Here is a 22,137-nt window from a genome sequence, read left to right on the forward strand (position 1 = left end):
TAAAGGAATTCCTGGGGGGCCAGCATTTCAGACATAAAGCAGGCAGTCTGATCATGGGGCTGTCGTTCTGGGAAACCTTTCTACTATTATGGTATCCAGGCACAAGTTAAACGCTGGGATTGGTGTAGCAGGTGTTAATATAAAAAAATTAAGATTTTTGTGATTTATCACATGATTTGCACAAAGACTGCCTTTTGTAATGGAGTCATGAAGACCTCAATGTTGTATTTGGAAAGAAGCCCATGTTCTCTCTCTCTTGTTCCCTCTCTCTGGGACTTTGTTCCAGTTTTCCTCTCAGTACAGTAGATGGCAGCATTAATTTCCATTAAACAGCCATCTGAACCTACTTTAGAGTGATCACAAGAGACCAGACACAAATGGTGGAAGTAAGTGAGGGATTTTATTTCTGCTGGTTGATGGCAAGTGATAGTAGAAGAAGATTATCAAACTTGGGTACATTCAAGTCAGTCTGAGACTACAGTATAAAGTAGGATGAGGTTTATCGACTGACAACAGGCGACTAAGCATGTCACTGCATACTCTAAACCAGGGGTACTGAATAAAAAATGTAAGAAAATCCAGTCAATAAAATTTTATTTAAGGTCCAAATTTTATGTTTATGTTAGGATTCAGATCTCTCTATATATACAGTCATTGTAAATCTATATTTTAAAAAAAAGCAATAAAAAATTTATTCCAATAACATTTATTGACAATTTCAGTAACTAAGCTGACTGATAGACCAGATAGATTACTAGTGTATCAATTATTCTCATTTGTCAGAAAAGCATCTCTTGCCCATTTTTTTTGCTTCCAACACATCAACTTCAAAAAGTGGGAACTAATATATATCCCAGCTGTTGACAGAAGCCACTGTAACAGGATAGTTAGTGAAACATGTTATTCACTTTAAATCACAGTGAATACGTTTTAGTGGCATGACTGGGTTATGGGTTTTACTTGGATAAAAGTGTCCACCAGTACCAGACTGGCCAGATCTACTGCACACTCAACAACAAAAAAAGCAGTACCTTAGTTCATTACTTCGAAAATAAAATATGGGGGGATAACCTGTTATTTCAAATGTTATAAGAATCTAACCTGAAAATAATCCAAGTTTCCAGACTTGTTAAAAATATGACAACACTTGGCAAACTGCAATCCCAGACTTAGATGAGGCTCGCACTAAATTGTAGGTTGTTTCGACATTTTGCACTGAATGTTTTTCCCCTCGCTGTCCATGCTGATTGGCACACACCTCCTAATTACATAAATGTGTCATGAAAGACGCTGATCAACTGTTTCCACTGTTGAAGCACAAAAAGTGATTACAGTCGGGTCCGTAAATATTTGAATATCGACAGGAATATATATTTGTCTCTGTAGGTTAAGCAAAAAAAAAACAAAAAAAAAAAACATTAACCTTTTAGGAATTACAACCATTTTTTTTTTTTCATTTTCACAGGCTCAAAAGTAATTGAACAATTCACTAATAAGCAGTTTCATGACCTGTTGTAGCCGTTTTCCTCATTATTTAACAACAAATCAAGGAGACAAAAGTAACAGGAGGAATTAAAAATTTACAGCATTATACTTTTTGTTTAGAGCCAGGCAAACGTTGCAAAACTGAAAGGACCATGCTTTGTAATACAGACAAAAAAATATATCCAAAACATACCTTGAAACCTCTTTAAGGCAAAAAAATGCAAGGTTCGAAAAAGTAAGGTACCTAATCTTAAATCCAACTGAGCATGCTTTTTATTTACTAAAGACAAAACTGAAATCAGAATGTCCCATCTAACCCAAGTATTAAAAATTGTTTTTATTTTATACTGATTTCAGTTTGTCCATGTCACACCTGGCCCACCTCAGCCTTGGGGAATAAGATCTGGCTCAATGGAGTACTGAGCTGCCACTTTGTCTCCCCCTAGTGTGTCTGCGTGTGTACTTGTTTCACTATATGTCTTTAGCACCAAATCAAGTTCACCTGTGTCTACCCCGTGTGTCTCCCTATTTATTCCAGTCGAGCCCGTAGCCCTTTGTCTGTTCACTGATGTGCACCTTTATGTTTGTCCGTCTAAATCTCGTATGTTTGTGTGTCTTATCCCCCAGGACTGAACAGTGTTTGCAGACGCCGACTGGTTGTGTTTTTGAAGATCTCCACCAAGAGAGTGTCAGCCCTATGTGCCCAACGCAAGGTGGAGGGAGCGAGTTCCTTTGTATTTCCCTTTTTCTGTTTGTTTGTTTTTGCTAAGCCCCCTGCAGACCCAGCCTGGGGAGTTAAACCAGCGTTGTGTTTTTTTTGTTTGTGTGGACTTTCATTTATATTGACCCTGCATCTGCGTTCGCCTCCTCAGTGTACCGACATGACAGTCCAATTACTTTCGAACTTGTGAAAATGAAGGGCCTTAGTAAAAATCCCTGTAATTCCTAAATAGTTACTACAATATATTTTTGTAAAACACCTTGAAATGAAGCTGAAAGTCTACACACCAATCACGTCTTGATTGCATCATCTCAAATCCCCTGTAACAGTAATACACAATTGCTTCACTGTCCAATTACTTATGGACCTGTATATTAAGATAAGGCAGTATTGCAGTCGCCGCTGCTAGTATTTTATTAGATTAAAGCCTACTAGTGATGACATCCACTTCCGAACCCCTGACATGCACGGACAGCTGGGTCTAGCTGATTTAAATTGTCTGCATTGCTCAGGCCAAAAAAGGTGATGTATGAATAAATCATAAAGATATATATATATATATATATATATATGTTTTGCTTGTTTAACTGCAAACTTTTGCTGCATAAGTATTCATTTATTTTTAGGCATGCTCATATCGCATATTTTTTCCATTTTCCAAAATGGAACTTTTTACTTAAGCAAGCTAACCGCAGAACTATTTAATCTGCAACCCTTGTAATCACACACACTATTATCACTATGCCCCTGTCCTCAGTAAACACTTTATTCTGGTCAGGGTACAGACCCCATCCTGGAAAGGCAGAAATACACCCTGTATAGGACACAAGTCTGTCACACACATTCACACACTCATTCACATTCAGGGCAAATTATCATATCCAGTTCATCTACTGGTATTGAGGTTGGGTGGCGGAAAGTAACCAGAGAGCCAGGACGAAAGCCAACTGCAGAAGTCAACAGAGACAGCAACCTGAGCTGGGGATCAAACCAAGGACCCTGGAGGTGTGAAGTAGCGAGGCTAATCGCTGTACCACAGTGTCACTCTACCACTGAACAGTGTGTTGAAACTTATCATGCAACTATTGTACTAGCACGTTTAGTAACAATAAATACGGGTACAAATAGTTTTTTGTAACCCCGACCCCGAGACAAAAACGCAGCTCATAGGCAAATTATAACCCATGATGTTGTTTTGTAGAGACAAGACATTATTAATGTTCTCTTCATGCAATTTTATCATCCTATATCAAATGCACTTAACTTAGAGTATGTAAAAACTACCTCATGATTTTTATTTTATTTTTTAAAATTGTGCAGCATGCTCAAAGTTACCATGAGCAAATACCGTTTGTAACTTCACTGATGCAATAAAAGTAGTTCTTACTCATAAATATTCATAACGGAGGAAGCATCTGGATGGGAAGGTGTCCTTTAAAGGGTGGAAATGTTTGAACCTGACCTGACTTAACACAGAGCACTAACACACACACACACACACACACACACACACCAGCTTTCCTCTGCTCCCCTACTAATAAAGAGATTGCTCTCTATCTACACCCCTGTGCAAACTCAGAGGAGATGACATTTGCTTATGTGGAGCGTTGCTACCTGCTGAGAAAAGAATAAGACAACAGGCACGACTTTGCCGATTGGCAGCCCGATGTGGCACACGTCCTTTAACACAGCAGTTGGTTTTTAGGTAACTTTGCACAAGATCTTTTCCACCATGCTAGAGACAGTCACGAGAATTAAAATAGAACAGGAACAATGGCCTGGAGCACACAACATGCTGACGTTCTGGCTGAGCACACTCACACTTGGACAGGTAATTAATTCGACTCGTGCCAGCGGGGTCACATAGACTCGGATGGGCATCAGCCTCGAGTGAGACCACAGGTGTCTCATTAGATCAAATGGTGAGGAGTCTCGGCCTGAGGATTGAAGATGATTGTGTGTACTCGGAGCCACATAAGAGCTAGTGGAATCAATTTGCACATACTGAAGGTTGTAAGATAGACATGGACCCTGAATGTGATGACATTTAAGTAAAAAAAATAAATAAATAAAATAAATAAATAAAACAAATAATACTCTAAAGCCTGAACAAAACCTTACAGGTAATATAGTGACATGCATATATATATATAGTAAAAAAAAAGTAGTGACAGTGTCATTGCTGTCTTCGAATCCATGGTATTTAAAGGTCGCATATTTGACTAGTCTTAAACAAGTTAGAACAGGTCTTAGCAATCCCCCAAAGTGTATCTGTTAATGCTTAAGCTGAAATATCCTACAGATAATGCATTTTTTTCTTGAGCTACAACAAAGCCATGCCCCACCAGCAACAAGCTATGGGAAGGGTACATCCTTATACTGTACCTTTATCCCACCTATAATCACAGCGCCAAAACTCGTGGTGAATTATGATGAATCATAACGGCACATAAATGTTCATAACATCACTTTTTCTCAACAAGATATTTTACACGTCTTCACCTCGGACTGCTGCGGATATGTTCTCTCTAATGACCTGATAATGTTTTAAACCCATAGTGGCGCATCACACCACTGCTTTAATTAACACCACAGTTTGAGAACATATGAGACAAACTGGTTCGGCACTTTGCCAAATAACAACCGCATTGACTAAGGAATGCGCCAGCAGTGAATAATAAAGGTCTTAATTAAATAATGAAATTGCAACAATTATTGTTAAGGTCCTTTAAATTATTCCATAACTATATTTATTATTTAATGTATGACCACTTGTTGTTTGACCTGTCTATAACAGTTGTAACAGTTGGCTTTTCACCATATGTACGTCTTATTTACTGTTGGGACTTTTAACATTAATAGGAATGTACATTTATCGTTCAATGTTTGTGTGTTTTTCATAATTAGATATTGGTGAATTATTAACTATTAATTTATATTATTTCATGATGTGCAGTACGGTACAAAACTCTTGAGTCACCCATCATTTCTTCATATTACATTTAAAATATAGTAGATAAAATTAAAGAAATGAGAACAAATGTTTAAACTTAAAAACTGGTTGTTTGTGTAACAACCTCAGCAGCAGCCTCATTTCCCCTCTCGCCTGTTTCAGCATTCAGCATCACCAGTATACTAATCACCTGCCTGATCATCTCTCCTCGTCTGCACCTGTTTCTCACTGGTTCATGCCTAAACTTAGATGCTTTTTTAATGCCTGAATGGCTCATAGGCCTTAACATAAAAAAGCATTCCTCTAAAACTGCTCAGGTACAGGAACTGGACTGAAAACAAGAGTCAAAAACTTGGCAAAAATAAGAGCCAAAAAAACACTACTTCAGGAAGTATGGAGAACTAGTCCTTAAAATGACACAAAAATACAAAATACAGTACAAGAAATTCTGTCTCTTTGAAAGCACACTATGAAGAAATTATGGGTGGCTTGAGACTTTTCCACAGTACTGTGCACAGATTATTTTGATAAATTGGTATTTTATTCAATAGATATTATAATCCATTACTGTAATCTAAAGTAAAATTTTAAAAAAGCTTCCATAGTGATTAACAGGGAGTATGACATCGCTCCCTTCCCGAGAGGTTATGAATTAGTTGTTAATATAGAAACAATAACATATTAAAACAAGTGCATTAAAATAAATCTGTGATTTGCCTCGCAGCCAGGAGTACAGTCTGAGTGATTATGGAAAATTTATCAAACGCCACCTGACCAACCAGAATATAGAAATCTACAACACTTTTGCATAACACCAATAAAGAATAAACAATATTACTCACTCACTTTCTGGAAACACTTTATCCTGGCTATGGATTATTTACAGTAAGCAGGTCATGATTCCTGATAGAATCAGCTCACACCTAATACTTATTTTTTTAGTCTATCCTGCGAATAACTGAGACAAATCTCTCTAAGCTTCTGCTGCACAGTACTGTATGTGAAATATCACAGACGGGGTGGACACTGACTTTACGTCATATATTTAATGTGAGATTTGTGTCTCAAATGGCATTACACAAGATTACAGCATAATGCATGTCACGGCAGTTTGTCCTCTCCGATCCAGCTTTGAAGGCAATATCCACTCCTGGTCCATACTTATCGTACATAATGATCCTACACCACCAGATCGCCAGATTGATGCCTTGACCCTGAAATACACTTCCAAACCTGAAATTTTTTTCAAAAACGTAAACAAAAGATTTGATTAGAAAGGTCTTTGTAAACTTTTACTAAAATAATAATTATTAAGCCAAATCTTGAGACAACATCCTGGTATTATTCATAATGCTCTGGGAAGAAAGAATGCATTTCCATATGTAGAAGAAACACTGCAGGGGGAAAAAACCCATTCCAACAAAACAGACACCCGTAAATGTGTTACGCTATTGTTATAACCTGTAAAAAAAAAAAAAATCCTAGACAGTTAAGACATCATGAAATATGTTCCTCCCTACATTTCCCTATCCCACACAAAGCACTGCGCTTCTGAAAATCTTCTAGTTCTCAATCATTTTTATGAGCAAAGACTGTGCAAATGTGTCTTCCTTAAAAAAAAGCACATGATCAGAAAACAACAGCATGAAGCTCAACACAGGACAGCTGGGGCTCTCATTAAACCAGAACGTTGTTCTTACATCCCTCACCCGCTGTCCAATCTCTGCCTGGCTCTCGCAGCACGTCCTTGAGTGTGTCAGAAAAAAAACATCCCATCATGAGTGTGTGTATATGTTTGTGTGTGTAAATGAGTGAGAACGATGTGCGTGTAGGGAGTGTGAGTAATATTGTGTAATATGCATACACAAGAACAGCAGGGAGCAAGAAGACTGTGACTCATTGAGAAGAAGGAGTATAAGATTAGCACGCTGCCACACACTCTGCTTTTTCCGAACACACACACACACACATACACACACACACACTGGTGTCTGCCAGTTTACATTACCAGTGCTCTAACATATGCAAAATGGACCATAAATAACTGATGACATAAATAACTTATCATCATACTTCTGTTTAGTGGATATTTTCACTAAACATCACCTGAACCATTTAGAGGTTATAATATACAGCGTAACCTTGGCATACAATTTTAATTCGTTCTTAAGGCGAATTTCCTTATAAAAAATTGTGAATGCCGATAATCCGCTTCAACCACCCAAAAATATTAGCAATATTATTTTTTTTTAAATACATACATAGCTTTCACTGATGCAAAAAAAAAAATCTTAAAAATCGGAAACTCGCTTGGCTTAGCTTTCCACTGACACAAGTTTTAAACGTTTCCCAGGAGGCGCCTAGTTCGGTTTGTTCGTATGCTAAAAATGCGTCATATGCTGATGTAAATGTTTTGCAAAAATTTTGAGAGGGCATTTATATGCAGAGCGTCCGCTGTATATTCAAATAAGCTACTTATAAGATACTTGCTCAATGTAAACACCTGCTCCAATAGATATTAATTAGATAAAATTTATATTTTTACTGGGATTATTTTACATTTTTACCACTTAAATAATAGCGCTACAGTGGTATAAGTGAATTTTAACGCGTTGGAGTTTTTAAGGCAAAACTTGATCTTTATCCGATCTAATTTTTTTCCGATTTCTCGTCTGTAATGCAGAAAGATCACTAATTAGATTAAAGCTGATCAGCTTATTTTGAGCATTAACCTTTTTCCCGTCAACAACAGGTACTAACACTGGTCTGTAACAAAGTACATCCTTTTGTGAATAAATAATTGCACAGGTCCATACTGCAATTTCTATGTTTATGTGAGTAATTGTGCAGCACTAATTTGCATAACTTCTAATGTAATCTCTACAGCTAAAAACAGAGAAATACTCAGAATTTATTTACATGTTGAAAAGCATACAGCGTTTTATCAGTTTTAAATGTGAGATTGAATGAACAAACTCTTAAGGGTGAGTACAGATTTTATACCAACAATGTAAACCTTAAACCTCCACCATGAAAAAGACTCGAATGAACACAAACACACACACACACACACACACACACACACACACACATACAAATAAATTATAGAATTGAAAATGTCTGTTTTTTGTCATGTTTGGAATAAAAGATTTAGGATAGACTGACATTATGGATGTGACATGTCTCTATCCACTTTTTACAGACTGAAATAAAGAACATACTTAAATAATGATTTTTAACATCTACATCTAGGCATTTGGCAGCTGCCTCTATCCAGAGCGACTTTATCCTACCTACAGGCAAATAGGTAGGTCAGCATCAATGTCACAAGAATGGCAGGACCCAAAGTTTCCCAGCAGAACATTCTAGTGCAGTGGTTCTCAGCTCCAGTCTTGGAGAACCACTAATTTGCAGATTCTAGTCCTTTCTTAGATCCCAGCACACCTGACTTAACTGATCGCCTAAATAAGGGCAATGTTCTTTCAGGAATAAGGCTCAAAACCTTGAGCCTCCTGGTGCCATCTCTGCCGGCAACGCTGTATTTTCTGACACCTTTCTAACTGCGCCACCATTAATTTTTTTAGCAACTTAAAGCACAGTAGCTCTTCTATTGGATTGGACTGCATGGGCCAGACTTCGCATCAGTGAACTCTGGCGACCCATGACCCCTTTGCTGGTTCACCGGTTTTTCTTCTTTGGACCACATTTGATGGGCCTGACCACTGCAGACAGGAAACATCCCACAAGAGCTGCAGCTTTGGAGTTGCTCTGACCCAGTCGTCTAGCCATCACAATTTGGCACTCAATTTTCATTCTTGCCTGTTGTTTTGCTTTTAACACATAAACTTTAGGGACAAAATGTTCGCTTGCTGCCTAATATTTCCCACCCACTTCTAGGCGCCATCGTAACGACATAATCACGTCACCTCTGAGTGGTCTTAATGTTATGGCTTATCAGTGTATGCTTCGTTTATACTGTAGATGTTTCTACATAAATGCTTATGTCGCTCATGTCGAATTTGAGTTCGACCCCCATGGTCATGTCATTGTATGCTGTGGTATTACAATTGGGCTCACACATGTTACAGCATGACGATGGCTTGAAGTGTGAAGAGGAAAAACTAAATTAGTCTGCAAAGAGCCTCAACATCTTAACACCTTGAAGAGCTGAGTGCACCCCAGGCATCACTGTTGCTCTCCTGGCTGACTGGGCAAATCTTATTTGACATTTGACCTTGCAGTGACCTTGACCTTGTTTGGAGCATTTCCAAAATCAAATAAGTTCATCTTCAGGTTACAGTACTTACATTTTTATCTCATTATACATCTGAGCAGTTGAGGGCCTTGCTCAAGGGACCAACAGCGACAACTTGGTGGTTGTGGGGTTTGAACCTGGGATCTTCCAAACCGAAGTCCAATGATTTAACCCCTGAGCTACCCTAACCCACGACCAACTGCAAGATTTAAAAACATTTGGAATAGTAATTATAAAAAATGTATTAATTAAAAAAAAGTAAAAAAAAAAATTCATTATAAAAAATCTATTAAATGAACCTGGATCTATTGCTGACATTTTTTTTTGTTCCTTTTCTTTCTCTTTCTTTGCAGTTTTCATCATGTTTGTGCCTTTTTCTGCTTTTAATGCTTAGCATTAGACGTTTTACGGTTTACTGTAAAACTTTAGTAAGTACAAGAAGATGTACTTGTCTAGTACGATTTGTAAGAACCCTATGAACGATGCCTATTTTTCCTCCATGGACCTTTGCATGAAATTGCTCCAAGTGACATCTAGATGATTCAATTAGGAATTACAGTAATATCTTAATAATCACCTTTAACCCCCCCAAAACTCTGTCCTGTGACAGATACTTATTTGCAGAGATATATGATATAATGCTTGTTTTTGGAAAAACGTGTGTAAAAATGTGTCAGAAAAGAACCAAATGAGCGAGTCGGTCTGAGGTTATTTAACCGTAGGCAACCACATAAACGTTTAGACATGCAGTTCACACAGAGTTACTCTGGTTGTTATAAGCTGTTTTGCATGTATCTGAACTGCAAGTACAAGTTACAACAAGTAAAACAGGGGAAAATTACATTTAGAAACTCGTTTTTCCTCACCAATATTTTGACAGCAGGGATCTGATTACACACACTGACTTGATGAGGCTTACTGTATGTCTGTTTCATTACAGCACATAGATATCCATTAATTGCATCAAAGTGTAATCAATTAAGGAGATTGATTGTTTTACTAATGCATTTGTTAAGCTATACCACATGATCCTTACAGGCAGATAGGTAGGTCAACATCAATGTTTACCATCAAAGGTGGTACATGTCAAAGTAACAGCCACAAGAATGGCAGGACTCAAAGTTTCCCAGCAGAACATTCTAGTGCAGTCTTTCTCAGCTCCAGTCTTGGAGAACCACTAATCTGCAGATTCTAGTGCTTTCTCAGATCCCAGCACACCTGACTTAACTGATCACCTAATTAAGGGCAATGTTCTTTCAGGAATAAGGCTCAAAACCTTGTGCATCCTGGTGCCATCTCTGCCAGCAACGCTGTGTTTTCTGACACCTTTCTAACTGAGCCGCCATTAAGTTTTTCAGCAACTTAAACCACAGTAGCTCTTCTATTGGATTGGACTGCATGGGCCAGACTTCGCATCAGTGAACCCTGGCGACATGACCCCTTTGCCGGTTCACCGGTTTTCTTTCTTTGGACCACATTTGATGGGCCTGACCACTGCAGACAGGAAACATCCCACAAGAGCTGCAGCTTTGGAGTTGCTCTGACCCAGTCGTCTAGCCATCACAATTTGGCACTCGTCAAAGTCACTCAAATACACATAAACTTCAGGGACAACGTGTTCGCTTGCTGAATAATATATCCCACCCACTTTTAGGCGCCATCGTAACGACATAATCACGTCACCTCTGAGTGGTCTTAATGTTATGGCTTATCAGTGTATGCTTCGATTAGAGACCCTACATGTTTCTACATAAATGCTTATGTCGCTCATGTAGAATTTGAGTTCGACCCCCAGGGTCATGTCATTGTATGCTGTGGTATTACAATTGGGCCCAAACATGTTACAGCATGACGATGGCTTGAAGTGTGAAGAGGAAAAACTAAATTAGTCTGCAAAAAGCCTCAACATCTTAACACCCTGAAGAGCTGAGTGCACCTCAGGCGTCACTGTTGCTCTTCTGGCTGACTGGGCAAATCTTATTTGACATTTGACCTTGCAGTGACCTTGACCTTGAGTTTAGATCATTTCCAAAATCATATTCGTTCATATACAGGTTATAGTGATCATTCTAAATAAACCCTACAAATATTCAACCACATGCTCGTGACACATTACCCCAACAGGAATCTCAGATGTACTTACAGACAGACGGACGCACAGATGGAGGAACAATCAAGTGGTGGAGGCAGAAATATTAAACGTTCTCTTGTCAACCTGATTTAAATAGAACAGTGCTGCGGTACAAAACAAATGTAATGTTGGTCACTTTAGTTTAAAGCTGTGGCTTTTTACACACTTTGCATTCTGTTGAAAAAAAATATATATATATATTTATATTTTTAGAGCGGCATCCACATTTTATACATTTTAGAGACCACCATGAAAAGGCCAAAGCACTCAGTAAAGACAAACTAATGCATGGGTGTTCAATCTCCTTACTGTGCACTTGATAAAAGGGTAAAAGAAAAAAAAAACCTGACAAAATATCAGCTTTTTTCCCTTCTTCTGGAATCAAGGAAGCAAATTATCCATCAGCAACACGCTATTAATCAGATCTTAAATTGGTGTTACGTTAAATTGTAATTACAAAAATGACAGTCCTATTGCACGGGAAAGGAAAAGGCAGGGAATGCAATATTATACGAGCCAAAGTGATTTTAAAGAAATTTGGGAAGCTCTGTATTAAAGTGACCTGCACTTCTGTTTCACTGCACAGATGTTCCTTTCCACCCCCTGCACATAAGTATGACTCACTCACCGAGAAGCAAACACATCAAAGTCTGATGCACATTACATAAAATCAAGCTTTTATATATTTCATGTGCACGCAAGAAGTAGGCATGGGCATGCCCAAGCTAGCAACGTTCAAACCCAAATGATTTCTGTTACAAATTCCACTTGCTTAAAGGATACTGGAGATTCCTTTACAGGTAGGCTTGAGCACCGTTAAATTATAAATCATCTACAAGTTCGTGAAACGGATATGGCTATTTAAAGATTCAGCCACAACTTTGTGCTTCAGTTATATCACTTACAATAAAAGACTAAACAGTTACTGATATGTGATCTGTAGGAGAGAGACTTTTTCCAGGCTGGTTGCTTTCATGAACGATAAATGCATAATGAATTTAAAACAGAAAAACTGTCCCTTCATCTGAGTTTATGCTGGAACAACAAAGGCAAATCTTTAGGACACACTGTTTGAATCTATTTCCTAATCATCTATATTAGATGCTCATAAAAGTTACTAAGACAAAAAAAAAAGCATATGCGACACCTTTGACTGGTCAAAGCTGGTGGCTTAGTGGTTAGCACTGTTACTTTGCACCTTCAGGGTCTGGGTTTGTTCTCCCCGTGCTTGGTGGGTTTCTTCCGAGTACTCCAGTTTCCTCCCACAGTCCAAAGACGTGCAAATTACACTAACTTGCTTTCTCAAACTGCCCTTTTGTAAATGAGTGTGTGACTGTCTGTATGTGCGTGTGTGTGCCCTGCAATGGATTGGCACTCTGTTCAGGGTGCACCACGCCTCATGCCCTAAGTCTCCTGAGATAGGCTCCAGGCCCCCCACAACCCTGTACATAGGACAAAGCAGCATAGACGATGAGTGAGGAAGGGATAACCTCGATCCTGTGCTTGGGGACTTATCATAACATATATTCATCTAATGGACATTGTGTAGTTTATAAATTTTTACATAAAAGTCATATTTTTGTATTATTACAATAACTTTCTATATAAACATTTAATATTTGCTGCATCACACATGCTCATCATCTCTGACTGAATTAACAAAAATAAAAAAAGATGAACTGAAAAAAATCCATGTGTTATGGAATATCAACTTATTCAACTAAAGAAATTATAAAATCACTTTCTAAAAGTACTGAATTTAAATTCTGGTTTGAAAAAAAAATTCATTACAATGAAATAAAGCAAATATAGATACGTTAATACTAAAAGCTAATACAATTTGCATAATGCAGTTTTGAATATACAGCATATACAGAATTAGATCCATTTTTCCACATTAAAATGTCTTTTTAATGATTAAAACGTTCTTGTTTAACATAGATAAATGAATAATTAATGCCTAGTCAATGCTAAAAGTGTTCATTATAACCAGATTTAAGAAAGTAAAGAACAATCAGAAGAAACTTTAGCCTTACTTTAGCCTTACCTTAACCTTAGTACTAACGATGCACAAGCAGTCCATTGTGCTGAGTGCATTCACCATCTCCTCCTAGCATCCCTGTGTTTCAGCATGAGCGGCTGCTGCACGGGAGTGTGCGCGTGAGGCACAGAAACATGAAGCCCGGTACAAACTTCTCATCTGATCCAGCTCTTCACAACCACACCAGCTCTGTCCCAAAACCGCACCCTGACGCATGAAACAACCGCTCAAACACATCACCACCGCATATTACCATAGTCGTTAGTTATAGTCCAGTAAGATATATGTAGGTTTAAACAAAATATGCTGCTCAAAAGACCCAAGTGTGAACTGGTGGTTTTTCCACAAGAGGATGCTGAGGAAAACCCTGCGCACACGTTCCTGTGTGTATGTGTTTGTTTGTGTGGAAGGGAGAGAGAATGTGGGAGAGAGAGAGATATCTCAAGCATGCTCACATCAGTGTGAGGATTAAATGAGGGACTATTAATGACTTAATGGTCTTAAAAATAGATGAACTCCACAAGAAATCGATTTGTTGCACTAATCCTACAAAGCAATCCTTGTATCATTACATCTTTGCTTAGAAAAGAAAAACTTGAGTAGGTAGATAAAAGAGGAATCTTTAATATGCACTAATAATATGAAAAACTGGCCATTTAAAATAAAAATCTATTGTGTGAACTACTGAACAATGTTTGAATAAATTTTCAATAGGAAGGAGTGGGGTGGTTGAAACCTTTGATAATCCATAGGTAATACTGTAGGTAGATATTAGCCATGTACACCCTTGATCCGATCTTTTTCCTCTTGTTGAAATGAATACTTTCTTTCCCATAGGGGCCACATAGAGGTAATATTAGGTGACTTAATGGGTTTTAGTAAAGAAAAATGTTCTTCCATTTCTAAACGGGAAATTCTATTAGAACAATTCTCCTATCTCTCTTTACTTTCATTTACTGGGTGTCTGGCTGCAGAAGAAGCACTGAGTGGCTCTAATAAAGCATCTACCGACGTAAAATTTTTGTAACAAATCAAAATGGGGAAGGTGGAATTCATCAGAAAAGATGGCAAGCCTTGCCTAATCTCAAATTTGTACTTCATGTTTGAATTCAGCAAAACACTTGCGGTGGCGCCGTAAACACAGGAAAGAAGGTTATTTGGTGAGATAAGACTTTTTGTCCATCATGGGAAACAACACTTTGTGTGGGTCAAACCCAACACTTTTTTGGGGGGAGATTTCCCCCAATTTTCTTCCTAATTTAGTCGTGTCCAATTCCTCCCCATCACTAGGGGGCTCCCAAATTAAGGCTACTACTACCACTCAGCCGGGAGAGACGAAGGCTATCACGTATTTCCTCCGAACCACGTGACGCCAGCTGACCGCAACTTTTCGAACTGCTCGCTCATGTACAGTTGGGCGGCATAACACACTCGGAGGACAGTGCTATCCGCTCCTTCAGCTTGCATAAGCTCACAGAAGCCCCTGATTGGCTGTAGAGCCGTCATTAATGTGGGAGCACTAAGGACCTCTCATCCCACCCCACTGAGAGAGCTCAGCTAAACAGCTCTCTCTAGACCTCCGGCTGCGAGAGGTTACAGCATCACCCGGGAATCGAACTTGCAATCTCTGAGCACTCTACCACTGCGCCACTCGAAGGCCCAACCCAACACTTTCTATCACCCTGAGAACACCAATCCTGCAGTGAAGCATGGTGGTGGCAGCACAGTGCCGTGGATATGCTTTTCATTAGCAAGGACTAGAAAACTGGTCAGAATGGAAGAAAAGGTGGATGGCAGGGTAATTCTTGAGAAAAACCTGTTTTAATATGCCAGAGATTTGGAACTAGAAGGGAGTTTCCTCTTCATCCAAGATGACCCTAAACATACCGATTAATCTATACAAGAGTTGTTTTAAAGGAAACATTTAAATTTATTGAAATTTATTGAAATAGCCTATTCAAAGCCCACACATCAATCTAATTGAGAATCTGAGAGCACTTGAAACTACACAATGAAAATCCATTTTTTCCCCTTATCTTTGTGTCCTGAGAAAAATAAGTTTTGCACCTTCACAGTAGTAAGTTGTGTTAATCAAATCATACACCCCTGCCAAAAATTGTCACATGTCACACAACAAGAAAAGCACCAAGGGAGTGAATACTTTCACAAGGTGCTGTAGTCTTCTGTTAACTCAACTAGTGGCTCAAAAATCCTTTTATATACTTTTCTCCATTGCAGTGCTAAATACACAACCTTGTCTGGAATTTGTTCCATTCACTCATGCTTGGCTTGTTAGCTAAAAATAAAAAAAATCATAGTTTGCCCTTAATAAACAAAGTGAAGGTAAAAAATATGATGTTTGATCAACTTAACGGGAGTCCTTTTGGTAACAGGGGAAAATGGTTACGTAATTGTTCTTTTGGTTTTTACTAGCTCTAAAATTGTTTTAAAAGGGCTCAATCTTTTATCACTAAAAAAGAAAGTCTTTCTTTTTAGGGGTTCGAACTACAACGAGTGTAAAAAGTGCAAAAGTCTTGTGCGGGATAAGTAAGCACATGTATTGTTTTAAAAATAAGATTGTAATATCATAATAGATCACATACTGTAAGGAGCGATTTCAGTCATCCAATTGTTGATATAATGATTTTTGATTTTGTTAAGCTTTAAAATGCAGACACAGTAACAGCAGAAACACTCATTGCGCCACACCATTAACCATAAAATTGCATAACTGCAATTAAATTCAGGCAAATTTCATTTGAAATTGTAGCCAGCATTTTTGAAAATACCTCCAAGACAAAAGGTACAATCGTCATTTTTCCCCCCTGGGAATTCTTCACATTTTATAGTGCTGATATGCAAACATCCTGATAAGCGAATTATCCACAGCAGAATATCTTGAGTGTTAAAATGAAAACATGCTTAACTGCAAGCACTTGATCTGTATTTCCCTGTTGCTTTGCGTTTCTGAATCCTCGTTCAAGTAAAGTGGATTTTTTGCTATAAAATCTAATTTGCATGCCTAAAACAACAACTATACATTGTCTCCCGTTTTCTATAAATAATATAATTAGATTGTTCAACAGGGGAATTTGATTAGGCATGAAATGGAGTTTACACCCTGCTGTGACATGCCATTTTGAATGGAAAGGAATGTGCAGGAAAGGTTTACAAAAGTCCAAGACCTAAAGAGACTTCTGTGCTAAAATGAGTGAGAATAGTTCACCTTGAGAATAAGAGGCTGTCATGTGTGTCAATGTTTACACGTCTGGACTTGTGGTATCTCGAAAAATGTTTCACTTGAGAGGTTTTATCAGTACTGTTGAAGAGCGTCCCCTGAAAACAAAGTGTCGACCATTGAGTGGTGAAGTATAGTACTGTATCTCCAGGACGAGACACACAAAGTCCTCCTCTTGCAAAAGTTACATTTAAAAGATGAAAAACTATTTAAAGTCTTCAAAAGCTAAGACTGGATAACTAGGATTAGGAAACTTCAAAAGCTAGGACTGTTTCTGTGCTTGTGAAGATAAAACATTTGTCTTGATAAAAAAGACGCGACTAATGGTACGTGCGTGACTCCTTGTAAGTGGTAATTTGCAGGCTGTAATAAGGCCAATTCCCACCTCAGCACGTTTGATGTGCAAAGTCAAAAATAAAACATGGATGCATCTGTAAAAGCAAGTGTTTCATTTGCTTTAGAGCACATAAACTTCATAAAAAGCTAATTTCTCGCGCTATTACAGTTATAGGCCTGTGTGTAATACAGTATTTCAACTGGGCCGCACTCATAAGCTAAGTTCCTAAAAATTAATCCTGCATTAAATATCTTTGTGGAAAATAGCAGACAATTTTATTTTTATATATATTTTATTCTTAACTCATAGTTTACAATTTCCTGCAGTGCCGGTCACAAGTTTGGATAAAATGGCTTCTTGTTGCAAAGGGACAAGCGTCCGGCGTAAAAACCTGTGCCAAGTTGTTTACGGATCAGATGGTCTACTGTGGTGATCCCTGAAAGCTAAAAGTCCACAACAACAGTCTGTAAATCTTACACCATTCAAATTTATAACAATCTATTTTAATTGTTTTTTTATCTTTTGTAAATATAAAAAAATTAAAATTTTTGTAATTTTGACTATAAAAAATAATGTTTAAATTTCTCCTTTTTTTTGTTAATTGTACTTTCTAGTGCATTTTATTAATTCGTAGTGAAATATTTCTTTTTAGGTCAAAGACAGTCTTATAAGCATTTCACCGCATATCATACTATGTATGGTTGTGTATGTGACAAATAAATCAGAAATATTCTTTATTAATTTTTTTTTGTCCATTTACTGTAGCAGCCAACGATGCACACTCCCATTCCCTTCTCATGATGCTATTAAAACAGTACTTGTCCATAAATACAGAAATAAAATGCTCAAATGTTAGTTAAGATACAAAATTGTTGACAGTAATACATTTTTTGTCCATGTCTTTTAACATTGGCAAAGACAACTTTTTTCTTCTGGTACCTTCTATATGAGTGTTGCTATAAATTTGCATAAAGATCAAAATCAGCTTAACTTTTCTCACTGATTGCTACACTATAATTTTTTCTGTTTCCAGTTCGCTGGAACTGAATTTACCAGTGTGCCTTATTGCAAAACTGGCCCTGTACTCATTTACAAGATCATACAAGATCATTTTCTACATACAAAACTTGTTGTTGAGTACTTAATATGATTGATTACAAAGTTAATTATAGCATTTTGTAAACCATAATATATACATAAAGAACATCCCTGCCAAGTGTAGAGGTAAGGTGTGAAATAAATTTAAGAGTAGAGTTGTTTTGCACAAAAGATATTCATAATATACTGTACATATACTCACCTAAAGGATTATTAGGAACATCTGTTCAATTTCTCATTAATGCAATTATCTAATCAACCAATCACATTGCAGTTGCTTTAATGCATTTAGGGGTGTGGTCCTGGTCAAGACAATCTCCTGAACTCCAAACTGAATGTCAGAATGGGAAAGAAAGGTGATTTAAGCAATTTTGAGCGTGGCATGGTTGTTGGTGCCAGACAAGCCGGTCTGAGTATTTCACAATCTGCTCAGTTACTGGGATTTTCACGCACAACCATTTCTAGGGTTTACAAAGAATGGTGTGAAAAGGGAAAAACATCCAGTATGCGGCAGTCCTCTGGGCGAAAATGCCTTGTTGATGCTAGAGGTCAGAGGAGAATGGGCCGACTGATTCAAGCTGATAGAAGAGCAACTTTGACTGAAATAACCACTCGTTACAACCGAGGTATGCAGCAAAGCATTTGTGAAGCCACAACACGCACAACCTTGAGGCGGATGGGCTACAACAGCAGAAGACCCCACCGAGTACCACTCATTTCCACTACAGAGGCTACAATTTGCACGAGCTCACCAAAATTGGACAGTTGAAGACTGGAAAAATGTTGCTTGGTCTGATGAGTCTCGATTTCTGTTGAGAAATTCAAATGGTAGAATCAGAACTTGCCGTGAACAGAATGAGAACATGGATCCATCATGCCTTGTTACCACTGTGCAGGCTGGTGGTGGTGTAATGGTTTGGGGGATGTTTTCTTGGCACACTTTAGGCCCCTTAGTGCCAATTGGGCATCGTTTAAATGCCACGGGCTACCTGAGCATTGTTTCTGACTATGTCCATCCCTTTATGACCACCATGTACCTATCCTCTGATGGCTACTTCCAGCAGGATAATGCACCATGTCACAAAGCTTAAATCATTCTAAATTGGTTTCTTGAACATGACAATGAGTTCACTGTACTAAAATGGCCCCCACAGTCACCAGATCTCAACCCAATAGAGCATCTTTGGGATGTGGTGGAACGTGGGCTTTGTGCCCTGGATGTGCATCCCACAAATCTCCATCAACTGCAAGATGCTTTCCTATCAATATGGGCCAACATTTCTAAAGAATGCTTTCAGCACCTTGTTGAATCAATTCCACGTAGAATTAAGGCAGTTCTGAAGGCGAAAGGGGGTCAAACACCGTATTAGTATGGTGTTCCTAATAATCCTTTAGGTGAGTGTACATATCAAATGTTTTGTATCACTATCTATACAAGTCTATACAAGTGTTTTAAAGGGGTCATACAGCACTACATGCACTATTTTAAGCTGTTTGGACTGAACTGTGTGTTAGGAGAGTGCGTACACAACCACTCTACGATGATAAAGAGCCGCCCAGTAGTTTTCTTTTCGTTTATTACAGTAACATCCCCCTTCTGAAATCAGGCCAATCACAAATGCCTGTAGATGTGACGCCAAACCGACAGAGGCCGCTCCTACACAAGTTGATTGACACTGGTGTTTTAGCAAAGACCCGCCCCGAGTGAGAAGAAGCTGTCGGCCATTGTTTTTCGCCGCTGGAGCAAAATGTTGCCTAAGCGAGTGTTGTGTACAGTTGTTGGGTGTAATAGCGAACACAGCAGTCATCATTCACTACCTGGGGTTAGTGACCTAGGGTACCTACCTAGAGTTAGGTATCTGAGCCACTGAGGAGGCAGTGGCTGAATTTATTTTTTAAAGCTAACGTCCCCGCTGATTTACCTAAATGCGTTCATGTTTGCGATAATAATTTTTCACCAGACTGCTTTATAAACGCGGGTCAATATGAAGCAGGTTTTACAAGGAAGCTGCTCCTAAAAAATGGATCTGTACTAACGCTTCGTGTTCCTGCTTCATCTTCACCAGGCTCGGTGAGTGTAATTTATTTTACTATGAGTCTTTGCAGATTGCCTTTTCTAATAATCACGATGAATGCGGAGTGTAAGTTAACTTGTACTCTCATAGAACATGGTTATGGCTTCTTCTCTATGTACATCCGTCTCTATATAATCCCTAATCGCCCGTTTATAATAAACAATGCATTAAGGTGATTGTCTAGTTGCAAACTGTGTACGTAGTCGGAAAACTATATTATGCTTACCTTTGTAACGTTAGATGGTGCCCTAACGTTACAAAGGTCAGCAGAGGTCATGAGCATTTAAATTAGCATGTACTGAAACAGGTTGCTGAGAACAGAGCTAGTTTTTACCAGGTAAAAGTAGTGTTTTTTTACACAATCCTTTTGAATTTTTAATTAACGTATAATACAAACTTTTCATTAGGACCCTAAAGATCATATTAACATTTAATGAAAAATATGATGTGTAGGACCTTTAAATCTTAATTATGTTCATCAAGGCATTTCAACAGCATATCATTTTGTAGCACTGAGCATTCTAGAAGTTGTATACAGAAGATAAACTGAAAATACACACTCTAGTTCTATTAGACACACCTTGCTCCTTCCTTCTATATTTCATCAAAAACAATTTAATTTGTTTTAGTGAGAGCAGCTAATGATGCTGCATCAGCAAAAACAACAGAAAAAAAGACCAAATTACAAGCACCTCTTAGAGGCTCATTAATGAACATGGCTGTAATCAAATGTATATACCGTAATGTGACAGAATGGCTTCATCCTACAAGCCTGGGAAAAACCTGAGCGAAAAACTGAAAGCAACTTTGTGGAAAGCAACTCAGTCTGCCTGGCCCAGGAACCAAAGGATTACAGAAGTTAAAGGTTAGCTCGCTCAGTCCAATAATCTCCTGTCTTTCATTTTTCATCAGGTCACCCTTGAGGGCAATTTTGTCTGGAAGCAAAGTAAGGATTAAATGCTTCACCAGGAACAAGTCAACCTTGAGGGCAATTTTGTCTGAAAGCAAAGTAAGGATTAAATGCTTCACCAGGCCTTTAAGCACATAGGAATGAACCTCGTTGGGACCCCTGCCAAGGTCTGGTTGTGGCCTCGGATATATCCACACCATGGTGGACTACTGGCTGGTAGTGAAGCCACCCACCTCCTCAAAGCAACATCAAGGAACATCACCTAAAAACAGGTCTTTCTTTTTGGTAGAATCCACCTGCCTCACAAGCTGCTCACCAACCAAGATACAAGCTCCTCTTTGGGATGCGGCTGCAAGGACTGCTTGGCAGGCCTGGGAGGAGAAGTCAACCAGTACCAGTCTGTTGTAGAGCATGTGTCCACCCCTCTGTCCATCAATATGCAAAGTGAGCTCAAGTGGACCAACATCATGTCTACAACCAACGAGCCCAACCCCGTGAATCCCAACCTGGAGGACCAGGAGCTCCTGCTACTCCCCAGTGCCAACTGAAAGTTCTGGACCCACTGCCAAGGCCCCTACACAATCACTGAGAGGTTTGACCTACTGCCAGCAAAACCTAGACAAGTGGAAAACCCCCAGCTCTATCATATTGATCTCTTAAAAATGGATAGGACCCATGCCTGCTGTCTCAGCATTGGCCAGTGTCTCCTCAGATCTACCTTGCTCCACAGGAGACATCTTCACTACCCAGAAAAAGATGTTGGGATGTTAGTGGACCAATTTTAGGACATTATCCTACTGGACTCCATACTCCTTATTTATTTGCTGCAGTGGTGCTGAAAGCAAAACAACACACAGCCCCGGGGTGAGACAAACCAACACAGCTGAAACCAA

General features: G+C 38.6%; 1 protein-coding gene across 8 annotated transcripts in view; it reads right to left on the reverse strand.

Moving 5' to 3' along the window:
- The window catches only part of dlg1a (discs large MAGUK scaffold protein 1a), a 144,683-nt gene that overhangs the window by 111,332 nt on the left and 11,214 nt on the right, over window positions 1–22,137 (reverse strand). The gene's annotated exons all lie outside the window — the stretch shown is intronic.

This window comes from Clarias gariepinus, chromosome 6 (genome assembly GCF_024256425.1).
Source record: "Clarias gariepinus isolate MV-2021 ecotype Netherlands chromosome 6, CGAR_prim_01v2, whole genome shotgun sequence".
Classification (NCBI taxonomy): domain Eukaryota; kingdom Metazoa; phylum Chordata; class Actinopteri; order Siluriformes; family Clariidae; genus Clarias; species Clarias gariepinus.